We start from the raw sequence: 22,804 nt of genomic DNA on the forward strand, positions 1-22,804 counted from the left end.
CTCCTGCTAAATTTATTTTAATACTGCTGAGATTTAATTGTATTAATGGTGTGTTAGGTCACCTTGAGCCTTGGACAGGTGCCTTTTTGTTGTTATTTAAAAATAAATAATAAAAAATGTGTCAATCAAGAATGGATGATTTAATCAGAAGTGGCAGTATTTAACTACAAGATACAAACAAATCTGTCTATCTCACTGCTTAATGAGTAAAAGAAAGCCAACTGAAATGTATTCAGGCTTCCAAAAGGTCTTTAACAAAGGTCCCACAAGAGGCTACCAAAGAAGTTTAGTAATCATGAGGTGAGAGAGGCAAAGTGTTGCTATAGGTCAAAAACTAGTTAGGTGACTGGTGAAAAGCGATTGAGTTTGTTTACACAGAAGTTTACAAAAATGTCAAAATGAAAACCTTTCTAATGAAATGTTTTCATTTTGAAATTTATTTTGTATTATAAACATTTAAAAATGTTTAAACCATAATGGAACATTTATATTTTATCAAAATAAAACATTTTGATTAACATAAAACGTTTTTTGCAGAATTTTTTGTGGGAAATTTCAGTTTGTGGGTTTGCTCCATTCCAGAATGAACAATTTTGAACTCATGGAATTTTCTACAAAATGGAAAATCCAGTTCTCAGACACTTCACTGGCAGCTTCACCATTTTCACCCCTATGTAGATTAGGTCTGCTTAGTCAAGCCCAACGGACATGGTACTGAAAATCTGTTGGCAGCAAATGGGCTCATAACACTGATTTAGATGACCCAGTGTAAGCAACAGGACATTTTCCCAAAATTTTCCTACCAGAAATAAAGCAGATCACAAGAGTCAGAATTTATTTAAATAGGGGATAAACTTACCTAATAGAACTGTCAGCTAGTCACAATGTCTTTTGGAACTAAGACTGTGTTTTGAGAGCTATGAGTCACAAACAGGATAATAAAATATGACAAAATAATGAAGTGCTTCCTCCCCACAGCCCATCATTTAAATTTGGCAGCATAGAGTCTTTGAAGTGTTGACTGAGGAAGACTCAGGGGCCTCACTTTGGTTTCCAACCAAAGAACAGGTACAATCTTCTATATACAAAGTGCTACGAACACTTGTATGGCTAAATTACTCCTTTATTTTTTCTATTGTGTAAAACTGTTGAGTTTAGAACTTTTCTTATTGGTGTTGTTGTTACAAGTGTAACAAAAGTTGTTAACTTTTCTGGAAGCTGGGCCCTAGGTTTGCAAGCTAGCACATGCCTCCTTACATGAATATCAGTACATTCAACAATAATAATCCAAATAAAAAGATTGATAGGCGTAGGTACTGGTTTCTGCATTCTTGTAGGAAGTGTATCAGCACAAGTGCCTTGGGGGTAGGTGCTATATACTGGTCTGTGTTTGTATAGTACCTAGTACAATGGGACCCCAGTCTTAGTTAGTCCCTAGGAATTACCATAATAAACATTATGAATAATAATTGAGAACAAATAAACTGAGCTTTGAACAATTCTAATTTCACATTGTGTGGGGAAGTATTTCCTTGTCTTGGTTTTGAATCTCCCTCCTTTTAATTTCATTGGATGTTCCCTTGTTATGAGGCAAGAAAAAAATAGGTCCCAATCTATGTTATTATACCATTTTATTTCATATGGTTTATCATGTCCTCTTATTAACGTCCTTTCTAATCTTCTATGTAAATAATCTCATCCTCTTATAGCCTGTCTCCTAGCTAGCTTTTGACCTATAACATTTTGCCTCTCTCATCTCATGATGACTAAGCTTCTGTAGTAGCCTCTTGTCAAAGGCCTTTTGAAAACCTAAGTAAATGTCAATTTGCTTTCTTTTATTCACAAAACAATGAGATACAAACAAAATCTAACACCCATCATTGCTGTATCTGAGCATCTTCCATGTAAAATGAATAGCAATAGTGACATCTCTAATGGAGTTCACAAAAGGATATGTTCCAGAGGCTCCATGGAGCTTACATCTCATTTTTTGTTTGGATTCTAGCTAACCTAGTTAGCTTCTACAACACAACACTAGAGTCTAATCTTGAAGTGCACTGAGCTCCCGCTATTCCCCCTGACGTTAGTGGAATTGGTGAGTGCTCAAGCTATCCATGAATAAAGACCTTATTTTAGATAGTTTTCATCTATTGTTTAGAAATACCAGGCCAAATCCTTAGACCAAGCTGCCAAAAAGTCTGAGACCTTGCCTGAATAAGGACCAAGTGAAAAGTGAGTAAAGCATTTGGCATTTGGCCCTTAAACAATACAATGAGGGATTTAAATAAAGAGGAAAATAAATTCAGGGATAAAAGTTAAGAGAAATTTTCAGATTTGTTTTGAGGCATCTAAAATCTAAAACTTGCTTAAGAGAGCCAGGAGATTGTTCTTTAGCATAAATAGGATTTCTATTGAATTCAGTTATTTTTCTTTGCTTATTGAACAGTAATTTGAATCAGTGAGAGACTGCCAATTGAAGTCAACAGGAGTTTTGCCTGTGTAAAGGCTGTATGACTGAATCCACAGGCATTCTAGAGGGAATGGTGGAGAAGACGGTATTTCCTACAAAGCATTCTTGATATTATAACATAGAAAAGTAGTACCAAGAGGGGATCTAGGGTTAGTAAACAGAAATAACTCACAAATTTAAAACTTGTGCTGATTTTGTATTTTGCCAGTGAATCTGGGTTCCAAATTAATTTTCATTTAAGAAAAGAAACCCCCTATTTTATGGTGCTGACCTGCCAGACTATTCTATGTGACTCAAAAGCAGCCTTTATAAAAGATGCATTATATTCTACTGTAACTTCCCCAAACACTGCAATTTACCATACTGTCACCAGTCTGATTGCTGTAGAAGGCTAATGTAGTATATTTTAAATATGGGAAGTAATAAGAAAATCATACACGTAGATCAGGCCAAGCTCATCATACCACGTCAAAACATTTTTGAACAAAACTGCTTTCGTATTAGATATGCTGCACTACATTTAAGAGTTAGCAAAAATATATGCAAAATTGCTAATCTTAATCATTCAAAAATCATGAGTCAGGCCCCAGTCAATCATAAGACGGTCTTAAAAAATCATTAGATTTTAGAAATAAATGGTGGTTGGAGAGGGTTATTGCTTCCTGGTTTTTCAGCCATGTTTACAAGCTGTTCTCTACAACCACAAGAGCTAGAAATTAAAAACAAAACAAAAACCCCAAAACTGAGATTTTCATGTAATCCCATGATTCCAGGAGCTGGGGCTTTAAGAAAAAAACACTAAATATTGTTGAAGTTGATAAAACTGAAAAATATGTATGCTACCAAGAATGATTGTAAACAAATATTCACACATGAAATTACTATGAGGTGCGAGCTCCCAAATCCATCATGGGTAGAACAACAGCAGTCTGTTGCATTCTCTTCTTCTCCTAGAAGCATGGAGAAGAGTGCTCTGGCATACTCTCCCAATTACCAAGCAGGCATTCTCCTGAAAAATTTTGCTGGCAGGACCAGTAATAACCCCCTTAGGGGGCTCCACTCCTCTACTGAGGTGGGAGGTCTGTGGGGGAGAGGAAAGGCTAGGGACAAGTAGGAAGGCAATTGGTCTCTGTGCTGTTGGTCCTTCCCCTTGTGGATTTCAGGCCAGCCTCTGACATCTGTGGATGTCCTAACACCCTGTCATTTCCTCAGGGAGGAGCAATTCTCTAACAGGATAATTCTGAGGAAACTCTGCAAATAGGTACTCAGTTTCCTAGCCCTAATATGGCCAAATCAATGAAAGGCCTAAGGAATGCAACACTTTAAACTTGAACTTTAATGGCTGCAAAATAGTTGCATCACCTGCAGTGTTACACAGTCACAGATTTAAATATTTGTATATCCTATACCTTGGAATAGAGTAAATATACTCCCGGCCCCTCCCCATATTGAGAAGATGCGAAGCACAGGCCTATTCCCTGACAAATACGCACTTCCAATGCCAGTCTGAGTTTTAGGGAAAAGATCAGCTCTTAATTCCTTGAGCTAACACAGGGCTCAACACAACCCCTGTTTGTACAGCTTGTAAGTGTCTCCTCGGGCCTACTTAGTCTCAGTGTCAGTCTGTCTAGAACCCTCCAGTTCTCCCTCCGCCTTTAATAATGGATGTTTTGTTCCCTCTGCTTGCAGCTGAAAGCCTACCCAGCTGGTTATTCTGGCTGTCTCCTGAACAGTTTCCTCTCTATTTCTCTTTCTAGTCTTTTGCTTAGTTTCAACTGCCTCTTTCACCTTCAAATTGCAGAAAAAATTCTAATTTATGTATAAATAAGTTATGCACGTTTGCCTTAATTTTTTTAACATTCTGCATTTTCACTAAGCCAAAGCAAACATGTTCTATAGCATCCGATAGTGATTCCGAGGGGCGCCTCCTAAGAAGCAAGCTTTCACAGCAACTCTGGAACACGTATGTCTTCATATAGTCTTCCTCTTAAACCAATATAAATTCACAATCCTTCTCTCTCTCTGATTACCAGTGTTTTTAACGTGCCTATTGTCACAATAGCTCGGTGCTGACCCCAGGCAAGTCTCAACAATGGAGGAAAGGCATTCTGTAAAGCCAGGATTACAGAGCACTGATGAGCAAAACTTCAAGAGCATGAGAGGTTGGTTTGGTCACATATTCAAAAAACTGGATGCTAATATAAATCTTATCTGAGCTACAATACAGTATCTGAACCTGGTGAGTCTCAAAACGGGGTTGGCAAGCTGACGAGAACCCATTTTCTTCAGATATTTCAGCATTTCTTTCTGGTCCAAGCCAAAACTAAGAACTAGAAAAGAATGGGGGGAAATTTTAAAACGTTGCATGCAAAGAAGTTATTCAAAAATGTTAAAACTTCAAGATAACTTAAAATTTTAAGTTAAGGCCAAACTGTTTAAGTTAAGGCCATCTGTGCTGCAGAGATAGAGATACCAGACATATTTGTACTTGCAAGTCTTTGAGATCAAAATCTCCTCTCCCACTCCCACCAGCTTTTCTGGGCAAGATGGAATATAGAATTCCAAGCACTCCATAGGACATTGGGGATCATGGGTGAATGGTGTAGCATCTCAGAATGAATATGTATAGCATCTCTGGGGTCTTATTAATCACATGATATTTGGAGAGCTCATCTTCTTTCTCTCAACATTAGATATGCCAATTTCTGAGTCTTTTCTCCAACTTCTTCAAGGGTTGGGAGGAGCAGCCTCTGGCATAATCTTCCACCATTCACTCTTGAAGTTTGGAGGCCCATGCGCTTCCATAACTGAAACCCCAGTGGATCTAACCTGAGTCTTCTCCTGTTAGCCAAGAAGGGATGGAGAGGGTCCAGCACTGTGACAGAACCATCTCCCATTGAGATGAGAAAGTCCAAGGTGTAGCGGTATTCAAGAATTAATACAAAAGCAGATTTCAGGTGGCAAGTTTTTAAAAGGTTAACACAAAACACACATTAAAGATGTCTCATGATCAAATTCATGAGAAAATTGGTTGGTTAGATAGGTTTGATGTTGAAGCTGGTCAGTTTTCCTGATTTTGCAATGCTGATTTAAAGTTAATTTTTGCTTTCCTTTCATCTTTTAAACTGCTTACTAAATATATGTTTTAAAATATTGTCAACAATACAAGCTTATTTGTACATTTTGGTAAATTTCATCTACAGACTAGAGGCATCTGTGTGTGTCCTGCATATGTCAAAAATATCATGTTTGCATTTGCTGACTGCACATCATTCAAATCCTCATATCCTGTAGAGTATGAGCATTACAAATCTGATGATCAGCTGCAAATGAGAAAAATCAAATTATAGTATAAATGTTAGGTCACTCAAGATCTGTGATATAGAAATCTTCATACCTGACTCCATTTAACTGTCCGATAAATTGTAAGTTATTTTATTGCTGCAGGAACTTAAACTAAGATTCCATTGACTTCTCTATTATATCTGATTATGATTGGAGCATTTTCTTTGATGTTACCAAGATTTTTCACAAAGGTAGCTGAATTTTCCAGATGTTTCCTAAATGAAGAGAAGTACGTTAGCTCTCCAGTGTTCAATTATTTTCATAGGCTTTGACATTGTCAAATGTGATGGCTACCATTATTTCTCAACTTTGACATTCTACATTTATACCATTGAGTGAAGTTGGGGAAAAAAATCAAGTAATTCACTCAGAGCAAGATTGTTAATTCTGAGCTATCTTCTCCCTTTTAAACTCAGAACACCTGATTTCTTCCACACACGCTACAGCAATCTGACAGTGCTGTATCTCAGCAATAAGGAATATTGAGACTTCTGTGAAAAGTGTTTTAAACCTCTGATAACTAAGAGCTCTACAAAAAAAAATTCACAACTTTCATCACCATTCTCATTACATTTTCAAGCAGTTGTTAAACTTGCTTTTGCACAGACCACCTCTTTAGGTACAATGTAATGAAATCCCACCAACTGCTGGTTGACTTCATTAACAAGATATTGAAAGAAACATGCATTACAGCTGATCAGTCTAAGACCTCTATTGTTACTGATACAATGTATGAGATATTGTCTGTTTATGATGCACAAAGTATATTTAAATTCTTAGAACAGAGGTACAGTTTCATTTTGCCTTTTGTCACTCTAACTTTTCAAAGTTGGAGAAGTTTTTTAAAGCTGCAGAGTAGTAAAAGAAACAGGGAAAAAATCCTGGACAGAATTAATTTTTATTGCAAAAAGGGAAAAGCGGGGGCAGGGGGAGATAGACAATTTTTAATAGACTGTCTCACAAAAATATTTCATAGGATTTTTTTAAATGTTCCATTTTGAGCCCTGAGAAACAAACAAATTCAAAATGTCAAAGTTTTACTTGATACTATTCCCCCATTTTTTTTGACCACCTCTACTATTCGGCCTTATATCAAAAGTAAGGTAAATAGGTGCCTGCTGAGGGGTTGGAGGTAGGACTATTGCAAGGGCAGAGTCACTGGGTGCCTGGATTGGAGCTAATGGAGGACAGGGAGGGACATAGGGATTTGGGAGTCTGGGATAATAGCTGCAGGAGGTCTGTGTGAAGAAGGAGATTGCAGAGAGATGGAATCTCAGAAGTTGTACCCACACATCTAAATTTGCTGGTGCTTAAATGAACCAAATCTCAGAAGTTTGAGGCTCTCCCATCACTACTTGGCAGGTTAATGTATTTTGCACTCAGTGTTCTATGATGGTGCCAGATTGATTATCTTTTCCTAATCAAGATTTGTATGAATATGACATTTTGTTTATACCAATTCTCTTTTTGTTCTCCATGTGCATAAACAGCTATACCAATGCTAAACAATTACAATTTTGTATTACAGACACAGATGTGGAGAAGCATGTAGGCTTTCAACAAGGGTCAGTAATGCCAAAAAAGTCGTATTTTACCTAATAGGTTGCACAATAGCATTTCAGATGAAAAAGCATGTGCACTGCAATGTCTCATCTACACTATGAAAAATTAGCAAGTTTAAGAACCTGTTACCACAGTGCTGCTGTTCTCACTGGGTCTTGCATCACAGTAGCTATTCATGGGGTCAATAGGACCTAATCCTCTGTAGTTGTCTCTGAAACAGAGTAGGATTCAAGCTATTATGTATTTATCTTTAGATGGAAAGACACAAATGACAAAGATGAGACTCTTCAATAGTCACAACTTTCTTTAATGTGGATTCTGCAGACCAGATCTTGCCATGCAATAAGGCTGCTTTGTGCCGTTCCAGTGGCTAAAACTCATGTTTGTGTAGGTGTACTAAGCACTACTTGATTATAGCTGAGGATCTGGTCCTTCGTTTCCACGAACCCAGAGTAGTTCTTTCTGCACTGCGAAATCTCCAGTGGAACACATGACTACCACATTGTGTGCACACGACACACAACTACTCATGAAGTAAATGAGATAGTATGACTATATTCCACCTATGAACAATGTACACTTGCAGTAATCTATTGTAGAGAAAGGAGGTTAAAGAAATTGTTGCTGCTGGAGATTAAAATGAAGTTTAGGAGACTAATATCAAAGAGAAGCCCTTGAAGTGTCTTATTTTGCTCGTCAGTCTAGAAATCAATTTTTTTTTAAATCTGAACAGGACAATAATATGGTTTCTATTTGTGCTTGCTGGCTTGCCTGTCTGTGTTTATCTGTGGGTTGCAGCTAACTGGTCACATACCATATCTGTTGGACTGTGGTAAACCAGCACTAGTTATTTTCCTTGAGATGCTTTTAAAAATGCTTCCAGATATCAAGAAACCAATTGATCTAGGAGAACTTGGGCTTGATTATGCTACAACACAAACAATGTGCATGGTGAGCAAACGCTTATAAAATGTGTAATGTAATGAGTCCAACAATCTGACCTTTCCACAAACAGCACATCTACAAACCTGTGTACAACGTGGGGAAAGATCACAGGTTCATAAAGAGAGCCTCTATTGCCATGGAAAAGAGAGTCTGATGAACCTGATCATAAACTTTAGAGTGATAATCATTGCATGGGAAGAGACGGCTATAATTTGTGTGTCTGGATAGTTCCAATTCATCTACCATTGGTATGGCTCTCTGTTAGTAAGGCTTGGGACCAGTATTGCTCTGCTCTGCCAGAGCTTTCCATCGAAACATATTCCTTACAATTAAAAACAAAACCAAAAAACACATTTATCCTCCATGTATCCTTCAGTTCCCATACAATAGAGACCTGAGCACACAGGACTGCATGCTTTAAAAAAGTTACAACAGGTAACTTTATACACTCCTTGTGCCTTTTTTCTTCAGGCTTTGAAGGTGGGAGCAGGTAACATGGTATATAACTTTCAGGCCACATCCGTCTTTGTATTGCCCTTGCCCAGATAAAGAGCTGCATTAAGGTGAGAATTTGTTATGCTGTTTACATTTAAATGGGCCTGAGCCCAGGGGTAGAATAACACTACTCCTGTTTTCAAGTATAATGCACTCTTGTTTTGACCTACCGGCCTTTCCTCCATTGCGTAGCATACTACGGATAGAAATGGACCCAATCATCTTAAGTGTCTGCTACGTCTTCTACAATGCAGTGGCTCAAATTTAAGTGCTAATATACTTCCATATATTGTTAAAGCACTTGGAAGGCTTAAAAATGTAAAATGTATGTTTTACAATCACGAAATCATGATATACTTATATTTTTAAGTGTATAGGACTGTCTGAATGCTTTGCCCTGGGGATGGGGGGGAGAGACAGAGAGAAAGTGAGACCTAGTGTGCTGCCTAGCTGCCTACAACTTTTGGCAATGGATCAGACAAATAAGTTCAGCAGAAAGTCGATGTAATTTTATTGGACCACACTGTCTCAAGCAATTAGAGAAATATTTGTAAAACATCAGATGAGAAGGAGGAACGTGGAGCTCAATAATGCAAAACAATGTTTATAAAAGAAAAATCATGAAACTGGAAGAGTAAACACAATTACTCTATCAGCACCTCCTGTTCTTCTAAAGATTACTTAGCTAAAAAGCAGAAAGTTTTCCTATTGCATTTGCAAGAATTCATACTAATGAAGGCCAGAAATATACATATATCAGCAGAAATGCATGTGTGTGTGTGTGTACACACACTACACACATGATTTACACACATGGACAAGGGTTTCAACTGTATCTGTTGAAGAAATATGAGTTTTTGATCTACAAATATTTGTTTAGAAAAAATACAGAACACACAATGTGTGTGTGTGAATTGTACAAATAAACGGCTACTCTGATGTGAAACGTCTCTTTGGAAATACTTCCTCTCTTTTAAGTAGCTATATTGATAAAAACAGTTTTGACAACATATAGACTACAATCTTCTACTCCCTGGACAACAGTACTTGGTTCTTCTCCCCTCTTTGTTTGAGGCGCACACACCAGCGAATGTCCTAGCCTAGGAAAACTTCTGTTCTTGTCTATCTAGTGGAGCAGAAAATGTAATCATTCTAATTCATATCATAGGACTTGTCACATTAACTGTGCTGTTAAGACTCCAGTTACTTACACATTAGAGTATGGGAAGGGTTTATCTGTTAATGCTAGGATAACTCAGTATTGCTTGATCAGTGGCAATTATCTGATTAATAGGACTGGACAGAATGCAAATATTAGTGTGTCCATTAAGAGTTCTAGCAAGATTAACAGTGGGCCTGACCTTCAAAATTTGGATCCAGGTTTGGTTCAGATTTTGAACAATCCTAAATGTAGGTATGCTAGGAATGGGGCTGCAAGTTCAAACTGGTCTCTAATCAAGATTAAAACCTGCGGGGCTCTTCTGGGCATACGTGATGTCTGAGTGTGCTCATTGCACAAAAAGGCAAGGAACACGACCAAGTGAAAGGACACTCTGATGCATTGTGACACTCTGATGCCCACAGCTCCAGACAAGGGAGATATTCAAGAAATGAAGGGCCACCCCACAAGGACTCACATCACAGATTGGGTGGTAGAAGAACCAGGAAACTTCCAAATGTAGACTGCTACCAGTAGATGGGATGGCTGACCAGGTTTCAGAGTTGGGGAAGCATCTTGAATACAGCAAAGATAACAGGGCACAGAATGCAAATGTTATTTGGGGCATCTCTAAATGTTTTAATAGTTCATATAAAGCCTCTGAACAGTGAGTTGCTTGTCTGAACCACTAGCGCTCTTGTGGTTCAGCTATCACTAGTTTTGCCTTGACTATTTCACTTTTTCCACAAAAGCAAAGGACTGTTTGCAGAAAATGCACAATTAATATTGGACGGCTCTTAAGTTCAATGAGGAAAGGAATTTAAAGATCAGGACTTATGGTAGGCACATTGACTGGATAGTTTAGGAAAGCTTGAATTGCCACTGCCCATGCCATGGCTAGACTACAATAGTCTCCAGCACTTTTGGTCTGACAGCATACATGAGCACTTAGTTCACCAACAAAAATTCTTTCCAATTAATCTAAGTTTGTGCTTCTGCCATGCTGCGTAATCAAGCTAGGCTAAGCAAAATGTTCCCATCTGAAGTCAGAGTGGTTTGGAAGTTTTACTGCAACCCAGGCATCAGCCCTTGTCAACATTCAGCAGGCCTGTGCTGTTCTCACAGCCCTATTTACAGCAGCTGAAGAGTTTAAACACTTAACAATGGAGTTGACTTCAAAGGAAACAGGAGCAGGTCTTGGGAACACTAATCTCGAAGTTTGTCTGCAGGGCTTGAATCCAGAGCCAGCCACGCCCAATCAAAACTTGCAGGGGTTCACCTATCCATAAGTCAGTGACTTCCAGATATCAGTGAAAACAATATGCGGTATAATAGTTTTTCAGCAAACAGACTTACATTGAAAACAGACTGTCAGTTTTAGGACATAGAGAAGGGTATGTCTACACTAGAGCTGGAGCTGTCATTTCCAGCTCAGACAGACATACCTGTGCTAGGTCTATCAGAGCTAGCGCGCTAAAAATAGCAGAGTAGCATGGGTGGCATGAGAGGCTAGCCACACTGAGTACATACCTAGATGATCAGATGGGATTGTATTTGGGGCAGCTAGCCAGTCCTGCCACGCATGCAGCCACACTTGCACTAAGCATAGCAGTGTAACTAGCTCAATCAAAGTTAGTGCAGGTACGTCTGCCTGAGCTAGAGATTGAACCTTCCGCTTCAATGTAGACATAGGGTATGTCTACAGAAATCAGTTATATTTGAAACTTTGTTTATGATGAAACTTTGGCAGCTCCAAAAAAACAACTCAGCTTTGATTTCCTTGCATTTATATAAACTCTGAAATATGTGTTTCAGATGCTGGAAACGAGTGCTTTTCCATTCCAAAAGCACCAACAAATGACTGCCGAACAAGATGAAAATACTCCTTTGAGTGGTTACAGTGGGCAGAAAGGTTACAGATGGGGACTTTTTTGATATGTTTGGGCAGAGCTATTGCTCTTTGACTCCCACTGGATTCAGTCAGAGTTACAGAGAAGGTTCATCTACACAGAACCTCTCCCCGCCACCCCCACCCCCACCCCCACCCCCACCCAGCCTCAGAGCCTGGGTCAACTGACTTGGGCTCATGCTGCAGGGATAAAAATAGTGGCATAGATGTTCAGGCTCAGGCTGGAGCCTGGGATCTGAGACACTTTCTCCACCCTCACTGGGTTTCAGAGCCTGGCCACCCACCGAAGCCCAAACACTGATGTTGCTATTTTTAGTTCTCCAGAGTGAGCCGTGTGAGCCCAAGGCAGTTGACCCGGGCTCTAAGACTTGCTGCTGTGGGTCTTTTTATTTATTTATTTATTTTGCACTCTGTAGACAGATCCTTAAAGTCCTTTGAACAGTTTGGGAAGACTATGTGGAAAAAGATGTAAAATGTGACTCTAAATACTATCCCATTAACAATTGGCACTTGGGATGGGTAGAATGGTTTGTATCAAATAAAAACTGGCTTAAATCTTCACTCAACTATTCTACTGAATATAAACCAAACATTTGAGCTTAATAAATTTAAGACTTCACAGCAGAAATGTGAAAGATTTGAATGAAGAAATAGGTTGAATGGAGTGGTTATAGAGTTCCTGGTCCCCACAATTACCAGAGAGGACCAGGATGTGCTGCAAGGGGAGCTTAGTAAAGGAAGGGGCTTCCTTCCTGGTCAGGGAGTTCTTTTAGTTATTGCTTAATGCATGGCTCTTTGTGTTTATGTCCGCACACTACAGGTTGCTTGGTGCATTAGCAAAAAGCAGCTTTTTCAAGTCCAAGAAGCAGCATGGAAAAAATGGCGTGAATACAAGAATGGAAGCACCCATAAAGAGAGGCCTAGACTGAAAGTGGGTAATGAGTGTAGGAGGAAGTGAGAGCAGAGAGGTAGGTGAGGGAGGAGTTGTGAAAGCAGTATATGTAAGGGGCTTCCATTATTTTAGAAACAATGAGATTACATGGGAAAGTATGGTATGCAGAAAATGTACATTTAAAAAGTGATCTATTACTTTAACAAGTCAGTTCTCTACTGGATTTCCTCACTCAGTGTTGAATTTTTTTTTTCCTTTGCAAGAATTAATGGTGGGGAAATATGGGGTAAAGAAACCCTTGCACACAAAAAAAGTATTTACAAACATCCATTGGAATAAAACCACAGGTTTGGTTTGATGGTATTTGGTTTTCCTCATTCATACAAGCAATTTTTTATTTCTTAGAATGTTTGCACAAAGTCACAGAGAGAGGATTCTGAATACTTGTGAGAATGTGTATTTGGATGAGTATTCACAGTGGCGCATTCATAGTATCATTTTTAAAGTTCTTTTGGGGTTTGGGAGTTGGTAGATATATGAAATCTTACTATTCTATGTACAGGATGGGACTTATTGTTTTACAATACAGCATGGTAGGGACTGTTCCAAACCCAAGGCCAAACACCAGGTATTAATGCAGTTAATGAAAAAAGAAGGATATGACAGTATCTTTAGCAGGTGGACCATGAAACCCCATTGTTCTGGAAGAGATGCAATGAAATAAGCTAGTCAGGAAGTGTCAGAATCCTTTGCAACCACAGCTACATACATCCACACACTGACTTGCTGTAAATTTTACAACAGTTAGAGATTTCCATTAATGCATCTCTTGCCCTCAGTCATATTTTTATGTCAGGGATCTACACACATAGCCAAAATAATATCATACTTATGGAAAAGAAGAAACAGATTTAATCAAGCCTAGGACATTTTATCTCCTACTCTCTTTCCCTAAAGTGCTTCCATCCTGTCCTAGAAAGAATCAAAGCCTCAGTGAGCTTTTCGGGATCTTCTCCTGCTTATAAAGCTTTAGTCATTTAGTTAGGGAGTAGAAACGATTAAGTTCTGAAGGAATTTTGGATTGAAGGATTCCAAAAAAGAATTAGGCAATTTTATGGACAGTGACAATATCAATAGTTACATTAGACAGGATATATTTTAAGTGGATCTAAAGCCTTATTGCTTCAGGGCATAAGACAGCCACGAACTACTTGGAGTTAGGAAGAAGCTCTTCTATGGGCAGGTATTCCAATAATCAACTATGAGATTTCTTTCTTCCTCTGAGAATCTGTCAGCAGGGGCGGCTCTAGCCATTTTGCCGCCCCGAGCACGGCAGCACGCGGCAGGGGGCGCTCTGCCGGTCGCCGGTCCCGCGGCTCTGGTGGACCTCCTTGGCGTGCTGGGGCCTGGAGCCGCCCCTGTCTGTCAGGGACAGGGTATCAGACTAGATAGACCACTGATATAATCCAGTACATTAGTTCCTATGTATTAAATCAATAAATCTGCCCTGATGGAGTCTTTTTCTAGTCCCTGAAGGGGAAAAAGAACCCCAAAACAACCATAAAACCCCCCACCCGTCTTAAAGAGTGAACACTTAATAGTATTCAGTCATTACCAAGTAAATTCCAGGCTTCCTTCTTGGACACTACACTCTGCCAGTTTCTCCTGCCTCACAGCTCATCATCTTCTCTTGCTAATTACTCCATGTCTTTTTCCACATCTTCTCCCTGTGCCAGGAGCAGATACTCCATTGCAATGCAACAAGCAACCTCATTCTCCTCTTTCAAATGATTCATCTTTGAAGTTGTTTCAAGGGTAACAGCTCAGGCCTGTGAATATGTTTTTGGTGCCAGTGGAATATTCTTCTCTTCCTTCACTCCAACCTACACTGCCCTCATCTCTCTTTTGCCTTCATCTCTGATCTTTTGTTCCACTTCCCACAAAATGTAAGTTTTTTCATTCCCCTTACCCCGGATTACCAAGATAGTGGTTTAGGGGTGGGAGGAAACCAAAAGAGAAGTAGTTGTGGAAGAAGTGGCTGGTCAGGATCAGGGTCCTCACTTAGAAGTGACATCAAGACTGGGTGCTTCACTTCCTGGTGTTAGGGAACTATGACAAGAACAGCTGTTCTCAAAATACTCTCTTGTCATATGAGCTAAAAGCACAGAACGGACCCATTCTAATTCAGTTTTGCTTTGGAATAAACTCCATATGAGATGGCTTGGATCTAACATTTGACTTTGAACCCTTGCAGAATTCAGGGACTCGGATCTCATTGAGAAGCACAAGAAAAGGTTCACAGCAATTGTACCTTATCATGGCCAAAGCTGGCACATGATGGCATATATCACATAGGTAGATGTGCAGGTGAACAAGCCTCTGATGGTGTGGCTGATGTGATTAGGTCCTATGATGGTGTTTTGTAGTGACGATCAAGGACACCATCATAGGACCTAATCACACCTACCACACCATCAGAGGCTTGATCACCTGCACATCTACCAATGTGATATATGCCATCATGTGCCAGCAATGCCTCTCTGCCATGTACATTGACCAAACCAGACAGTCTCTACGCAAAAAAATAAATGGACACAATCAGATGTCAAGAATTATAACATTAAAAAAACCAGTCGGAGAACACTTCAATCTCCCTGGTCACTCAATTACAGACCTAAAAGTAGCAATTCTCCAACAAAAAAACTTCAAAAACAGGCTCCAACGAGAAATTGCAGAACTGGAATTAATTTGCAAACAGGACGCCATTAAATTAGACTTGAATAAAGACTGGGAATGGATGGGTCATTACACAAAGTAAAAACTATTTCCCCACGCTAATTTTTCCCCTACTGTTATTCACACCTTCTTGTCAACTGTTTGAAATGGGCCATCCTGATTATCACTACAAAAGGTTTTTTTTCGCCTGCTGATAATACCCCACCTTAATTGATTAGTCTCATTACTTAATTGATTAGTCTCATTAGAGTTGGTATGGCAACACCCATTTTTTCATGTTCTCTGTGTATATATATCTTCCTACTGTATTTTCCACTGCATGCATCCAATGAAGTGGAGTTTAGCCCACGAAAGCTTATGCCCAAATAAATTTGTTAGTCTCTAAGGTGCCACAAGTACTCCTCGTTCTTAAAACCAAGGGAGTGTCATCTTCTTGTCATGTTAATACATTCAGTCTTTGTGGTAAAGAATGACGGCAACCTCCAACAACATTACTGCTTTGCTTTTGGCCAGAATGGTTCTCTTTGGCAGATACTTATTTTTTAAAAAGCCACTTAAATCTATGATGGAATGAACTACAAATCTGTAAAACATTAAAGCCACCCTAATTCTGCTCTAAAAATATTATGTATATTCACAATCAAGGGTTGTACAATCAACTTTGATTCAAATACTGTTATGTTTCAGTCTCCTTCAAATAAAAACAATATTTTTATCAGAATTTGCTCTTACTGTTACTATTTGAATTAATGTCCTACTATATGATAAACTACCACCAAACTCCCAAGAAAGCCAAACTATTAGAGGTGGATGAAAAATGTGGACTTGAAAATATTCCAACCAAAACCAGGAGCCTTTTTTAGGGAAAATTTGTGAACATTTTACCAATTTTTGAACAGCTCTGTAAATTATGTCTATTAAATATACACAGAGTATTAGCTTAGAGTACAGCTTAGTACAAAACTGGGAAAATACCATCTAAATGTAAACCAGCCTTTACATTTCTTAAGAGACATATATGCTAACATCACCTAGAATGAGTTACCAATACTGAGTGTCAGTTCATTCCAGCTGCTTAGGTATGTGGCAGTGAAATGACCCATGAACAAGAAAAATACACACATTGGTTCTGCAGTATGCACTAAATAATCTGAGGCAGGGGGCAGCAACACCAGTTAAAACTTGCAAAATTCCACAAGGGTTCCTTTAAAAAAAAAAATTAGGAAAGTACAGAGAATGTACTGATCACACTTTTAGAGTGAAGGGAAAAAATAAATGAGAGGTTTTTAATTCACACATAGACACATTATTTCAGTCTGCTTCCAGCAACAAGAAAACCAAAGCATCTTTTTTTGGTTAATAACATCAACTGACAATCACAACCAGTCAAAATCATCGGACACCCAGATATAACAAACAGTACTGAGTAGGTTATATTCTAATGTGAGATGTTATTTGCTGCTGGTAAATGGCAGGTTCAAACTATCTCTGTTAACCCATCACATAGCACATCCTTCTAGAGCCATACTTAGATTCAAAGTAATAATGCCAGTGGAAAAATATCTAAGGGCTAGCTTTAGCTGTGGGCACTCACTGTTATGCACATCATAGGGTGTATACAGTGGCTGTGTAGTAACTGAGTCCCCAGATGACTCAAGTCAGAATGGTTTCTGGGAGTACCCAGACAGGGTGCACCCAGTGCACCACTTTCAAGAGAGTGAAGCCATGCTACCCTGGCTCCTCTGTGCCCAGCCAGCTACTTTAGCATATGTGTGTGTTTGTCAGAGAAAGGAGGATGGATCTGTGTCCTTGACTTCATCCTACCCCTGTCAGGAACTTACCACCTGCAGAAGTGCCAGGAAGGAGCAAGAGCTATGCTATCCCTCCAAGATCTAGAATTCCATTTCCTTCACAGGACAAGAGGAAGGAGGGAAGCTCCTGGAGCCTCTCTCTCCCATGTGGTCATGCTGGACTGATCCTGGCCTTACACTTTTGTGATAATTGATGTACTATTAAGAAAAGTACCCCAATGAAGTAAAACTAGCAAATCTAAATACTAGTGTTTTATGAATCAGGATGATGAAATCATGCCCACAAATTTTCCCCCAAAAGTGAACCGAACCAAGCCTTTAGAAAGGTTCAGTTGGTTTATTAAATAATTATTTTTCATCTTCACACACTCCTTGTCTATAACTTAATTGGAAGCAGAAAGAACTTCAAATCTTGCAAGGGAGTCTGCTCAAGTTTCCTCCCCCCATATTTCAGATTCTAGAGGTCTGGATAGTTTACAGAAGCATCCAGTATTTTAGGTTTGGGCTGCTTTTTGGGTGCACAGAAATAAATGCAAAGGACACACTTTTGCTTAATGGCAGTGGAAGCTGATCCATTACATTTTTTAAGTCTCTTACTCACAAAAATAATAGCACATACCATTCTAGAGGCTGAGTAACACAGTGGTTGTGTGTGTGTAGGAGGGTAGTGAGGGGGGAGGAACACAGCAGGGGACTAAAATGCTAAGAATATCAGTGCACCAGATGAGATGTCAGTGGAATAAAAGTCATCACAGGATAATGGTCTCCTGCTGCTAAATAAAGGCCGGGGAAAAGCAGATGTTGACTTAAAGCAATGAAGTTTATTTTCAGAGTAGAAGACACTGATCCTGTCACAGTATTTACTATGCTAAACCACTGGCATAGAATCATTCACTTTATCTGATAGACATTTATGCACCCTGGGCCACTATTGAGCTGCTGTATTCTTATTGGAAGACAGACTTACTGTGCCCTACAACCAGTTCAGTGCAAGCTTTTTAAAAACAAGACCGAACTTTTCTGGATAAGCAGTGCTCTGATTGAAGTTGTATTCTTCTGAAACATATTACTAAGTTATGGCTGGCCCAGATTTAATACATTTAAAATACATCTAAAGTGTTGCTATATGGTACATAGTGGGAGGAATGCAGGTGTTGGGCTGGGGAAATTACTATTTGAAAAAATTGTCATTTCTGTTTTTAGGGCTCATGAAAGACTGACATTTTGGGTGGAATCCTGGTCCCACTGAAGTCAATGGGAGTTTTGCACTGACCTCAATGGGGCAAGGATTTCACCCTTTGTGTTTGTCCACACAGCAAAGCCAGAGGCTGTTATTACCATATGGAAATGTTTTCCCCCATGCTACCCTGACAAGGTGCCTCAATTTTATTGTAGATAACCTAGCTGTGTGGGTGAGCTGGTGTTTCCTCCCACACATTCTATTGACTTGGGCAAGTCATTCAGGGTTAGATTCACAAAGAAACTTAGACATGGTGATGCTCAGCATCCCTATACCGAACTTTTAGGCACATAGAACTTCACTGGGCTTCACAAAGCCTGAGTTTGGTGCTCAGGCTCACTGCACAATGAATAGGGGAAGATATAGGGTCCTGGGAATGGGATTTACAAAAGCCAGCATGCTAGGAAGCGCCATGCCTCAGCTAGCCAATGAGAGATGCTAAGCCTAACTCTGAAGGGGGAGAAGGGATTTGAACAGAAGGCTCTAACCAATGAGCTAAGAGATATTCTTATGGGGGCCTCGCTCAATTTCTCCTGTTGAAGCAGTTCCCACTGTGGCTAAATGAAAGAATCAGTGGGCAAAGAGGGAGGGAGCAAGAGCCAGCATGTAAATGACTCTGTAGCCTTACCAGGGAGGTGGGAAGATTTACTGCAAACCTTTATCTGCTGAGTGAGTTTAGGCACCTAGACTGTTTAGTGGCAGCTGTGTGGAAGTTTTGTGAATCCCATATGGGCCTGAGTCTCCGATTTAGGTGCCTAAAGTGGCAGTTTGGGGCTTACGTCCTTTTGTGAATCTAGCCCCTTAATCCCTTGGGTCTTCAGTTCCTCATCTGTGAAGTGGGGATGGTAATACTTCCTTTCCTTCAGCCTTTGTCTCTTGTGCATTTGGATTGCAAGCTTGTCAGGGCAGAGACAGTCCGGTACAGGATGTTTGTATGATGTCTCTAAGAACTACTGTAACACAATCGATTATTATTAGTAATAATACTCAACAACCCAGACCACCAAAAATGCATCACTCCAGTGCACTGCTCTCTTCACTGGCTTTGTGCTGAATGCCACGCTAAATTAAAAGTCTCATTTATCTTCAAAACCACAGACTTGGCCCAGATTACCTGAGAGATCACTTTACTTTGAGTTATCATGACCTCCCATGACAGTGGAAGAACAGAACTTTTAAACTCAAGAGCACAAGAGACTAGTCTCTCAGCAACTGTAACTACACCAATGGGAGAAGCACCCCTATCAGTGTAGGTAGTGTCTTCCTAGAGCTGCGCATCTGCACCTGCAGTCACTGTAGGTGTAGGGGAAGCTCTTAGATTCAGCATTACGGCACCAAGCATTTAGGCGCTTTGCTTCCTAGTGGAATCTACAGCCCAAGTTATGCACTTCGACTCCCTATACAATGCCTGGGGAGAATTAGGTAACTAAAAATGAGAATCAGAAAAGCCAGCATGTTGTGTGGGTAGCATCTGTCCTGGACAATACAAAATACCAAGGAGCTGATCCACTTTGTATTAAATATGTCAATAGTTATTGGAGCAGGGACTGGAACCTTGGTCTCCCAGGTGAATGCCCTAACTACTGGGCTATAGAGTTACTCTATATCTTCCCTGAGGAAGAGCTTCATCAGGAGAGATTGAGTGAGACCCAATCACAGAATGCCTTAACCATCAGGTTATAGGGTACTCACCTGGGAGGTGGGAGACCACCTGGGTTCAAATCTCAGCTTTGAATCAGGCAGAGTGGTAATTTGAGTCTGGGTCTCCTACATCCCAGGGGAGTGCTCTAATCACTGGGCTACAAAGTATAAAGGGGGCAGTGGTGTAAGTAGATTTAATTTCTTACCGGTATGCTGCACCAGCTAAAGGAGGGGTGCAGCAGCTGACCAGGGGTTTTGAGGATCTACATTTTGGACATAGGCATCTAAATGGTCAGTTAGATGCCTAAATCCCTTTGTTGCTCTAGCCTTAAGTGATTTAGGAGCCCAATTCCCATTTTCAAAATGGATTTAGGCATGTAGTCACCACGTGACCCCCACATACATGTGACTCATCACATGACCCTGCCCCACCCCCAGCCTGGGGCCCCGTGCTTGCCCCCTCCCCATGATCCATCCCATGTTACCTGTGGGGGGGGCTCTGTCCTCTTCCCGCTGCACTGGAGACTTCTGAACCGCAGGGTTCTCTGGACCACAGTGGCAAAAGGAGCAGAACGTGGGGCTGACAGCTCCTCCAGCACAGCTGTACCGCCCCCCTCCTGGACCTGTCCCCCAGCCCTTCCATACAGTTATGTCTCCTGAGTCCTGTCCGGGGTCTGTACAGCAGCCCTGCCAGAGGACATGGCTGGGGGAGGAGGGGGTGTAAAGCTAGGGGCTCCAGAGAAGCTGCTGGCATGAGGTTCTGCTCCTTTTGCTGGTGCAGTTCCTGGAAGAGCCCTGAACCACAGAGCATTCCTAGGAACCGCAGCGGTGAAAGGAGCAGAACATGGGGCCACCAGGCGGCCCCATGCCAGCAGCTGTATCGGTACTGCCCCCAGCCCTGTCCTCTGGCAGGACTGCCTACAGACCCCAGACAGGAGACGCTAGACACAGCTGCATGGAAGGGCTGGGGGCACTACAGCCATGCCAGAGGAGCTGCCAGCATGGGTCTACCCGACAGCTCCATATTCTTCTTCTCCTTTGTCTTTCCAGTACGACATACTGGCTATAAATATCTTACTGGTACGGCATACCGGACTGTACCACTCTACTTGCACCACTGAAGGGGGGTAGGAAGTGGTGGCACTGCCTCCTCCTCAGTTGTTTTGTATTGGGTCCAGTCTGGTAGGCAGCCTTTAAGCACACCTACTGGCACAATAGGAGGGGTAATGCCTACTTGGAGGATTGTGCCAGGGCTAGGCACCTAGAAGCTCAGTGGTGACTATACTCAGGTGGCTGTGTGCATGCCCAGTGGCAGAAGTTTAGGGAACTTTATTGTTGAAAACTTACGCCTAGGGAATTTAGGCACCTACAGGATTAGGCAGCAGCTGACCAGGGGTTTTGAGGATCTACATTTTGGACATAGGCATCTAAATGGTCAGTTAGATGCCTAAATCCCTTTGTTGCTCTAGCCTTAAGTGATTTAGGAGCCCAATTCCCATTTTCAAAATGGATTTAGGCATGTAGTCACCTAGATCTAAATGAGTAACAGGAGCATAGGCTTCTAGGTGCCCTAGTCACTTCTGAAAATAGGACTTAGGCACTTTTGAATACTTACCCCAGCCTTCTCTTAATAACTGCCAATGTTTGGTATAATATAAAACTTTTTTTGCATTCTAACTAATATGTTAATTTGTCAAATAATTCAGTAGCACTATCAGGCAAACTGGGCAGGACTTTTTTCCATTTTGAGAATTTATAGAATGTTGACCATCTTCTTACTAAATTAAACATATTCAACTGTTCTGTAATTTTATTTATTTCCAATTTCTTCCCACAATCAAAGCATGGCTTCAGTACCCTAGGTGATGAACATACCATATATATATGCTAAGATAAATCAGAACTGAATGAGGTCTAAAAATCAGACTTTATGTGTAATTAAGATACATATAATGATGACAGACCTTGTTGGAACACAGTCATAGCATCATCGCTGTAAATCGCACCTCTAAGAGGGGCAAATATAGCCACTACTCAACCAAAATAGTAACTATAGGATTGACTATGGCAAGAAATGACATTTTGAAACACTATTATCTTTGTCTACTCTAGATGGCTGTTCCAATGAGGCCTTTATAGGCAGGCCTGAAGGACCCATCTATGCTGATAGTTTCTCTCTCATGTTGCTGCTTCATGAAGCAGCGTGTGCTAGGACGGTGAAGCCTGCTGTAGAGAGCTACAAAGGCCAGGTACACCCACTAGAGGGGTTCTGCTTTGCTTAAATATTTATTTTAACAAAATGTGAGGCTATACGCTGCACCAGTGTCTGCTGGGAGTTAAACTGTTTGAATTATACAACTCCTTAATCTCCATTAGGATACTGGGGATGCTCCACTTGCCTCCAACAAGTAGTCAGTGGAGCTATAAAACAGTCAAGAGAAAACAAAGGATGGGCAAATCAGTTTGGATAAAATAATAACCACCCACAACTTTCACTCAAAACTTGAACTGAAACATTTTTGGAGTGGGGACTACCATTATTAACCTTTGGGGTTTGATTCAATGACCACTGAAGTCAAAGGAAGCCTTTTCATTTAT

This window comes from Mauremys mutica, chromosome 5, assembly GCF_020497125.1.
Source record: "Mauremys mutica isolate MM-2020 ecotype Southern chromosome 5, ASM2049712v1, whole genome shotgun sequence".
Classification (NCBI taxonomy): domain Eukaryota; kingdom Metazoa; phylum Chordata; order Testudines; family Geoemydidae; genus Mauremys; species Mauremys mutica.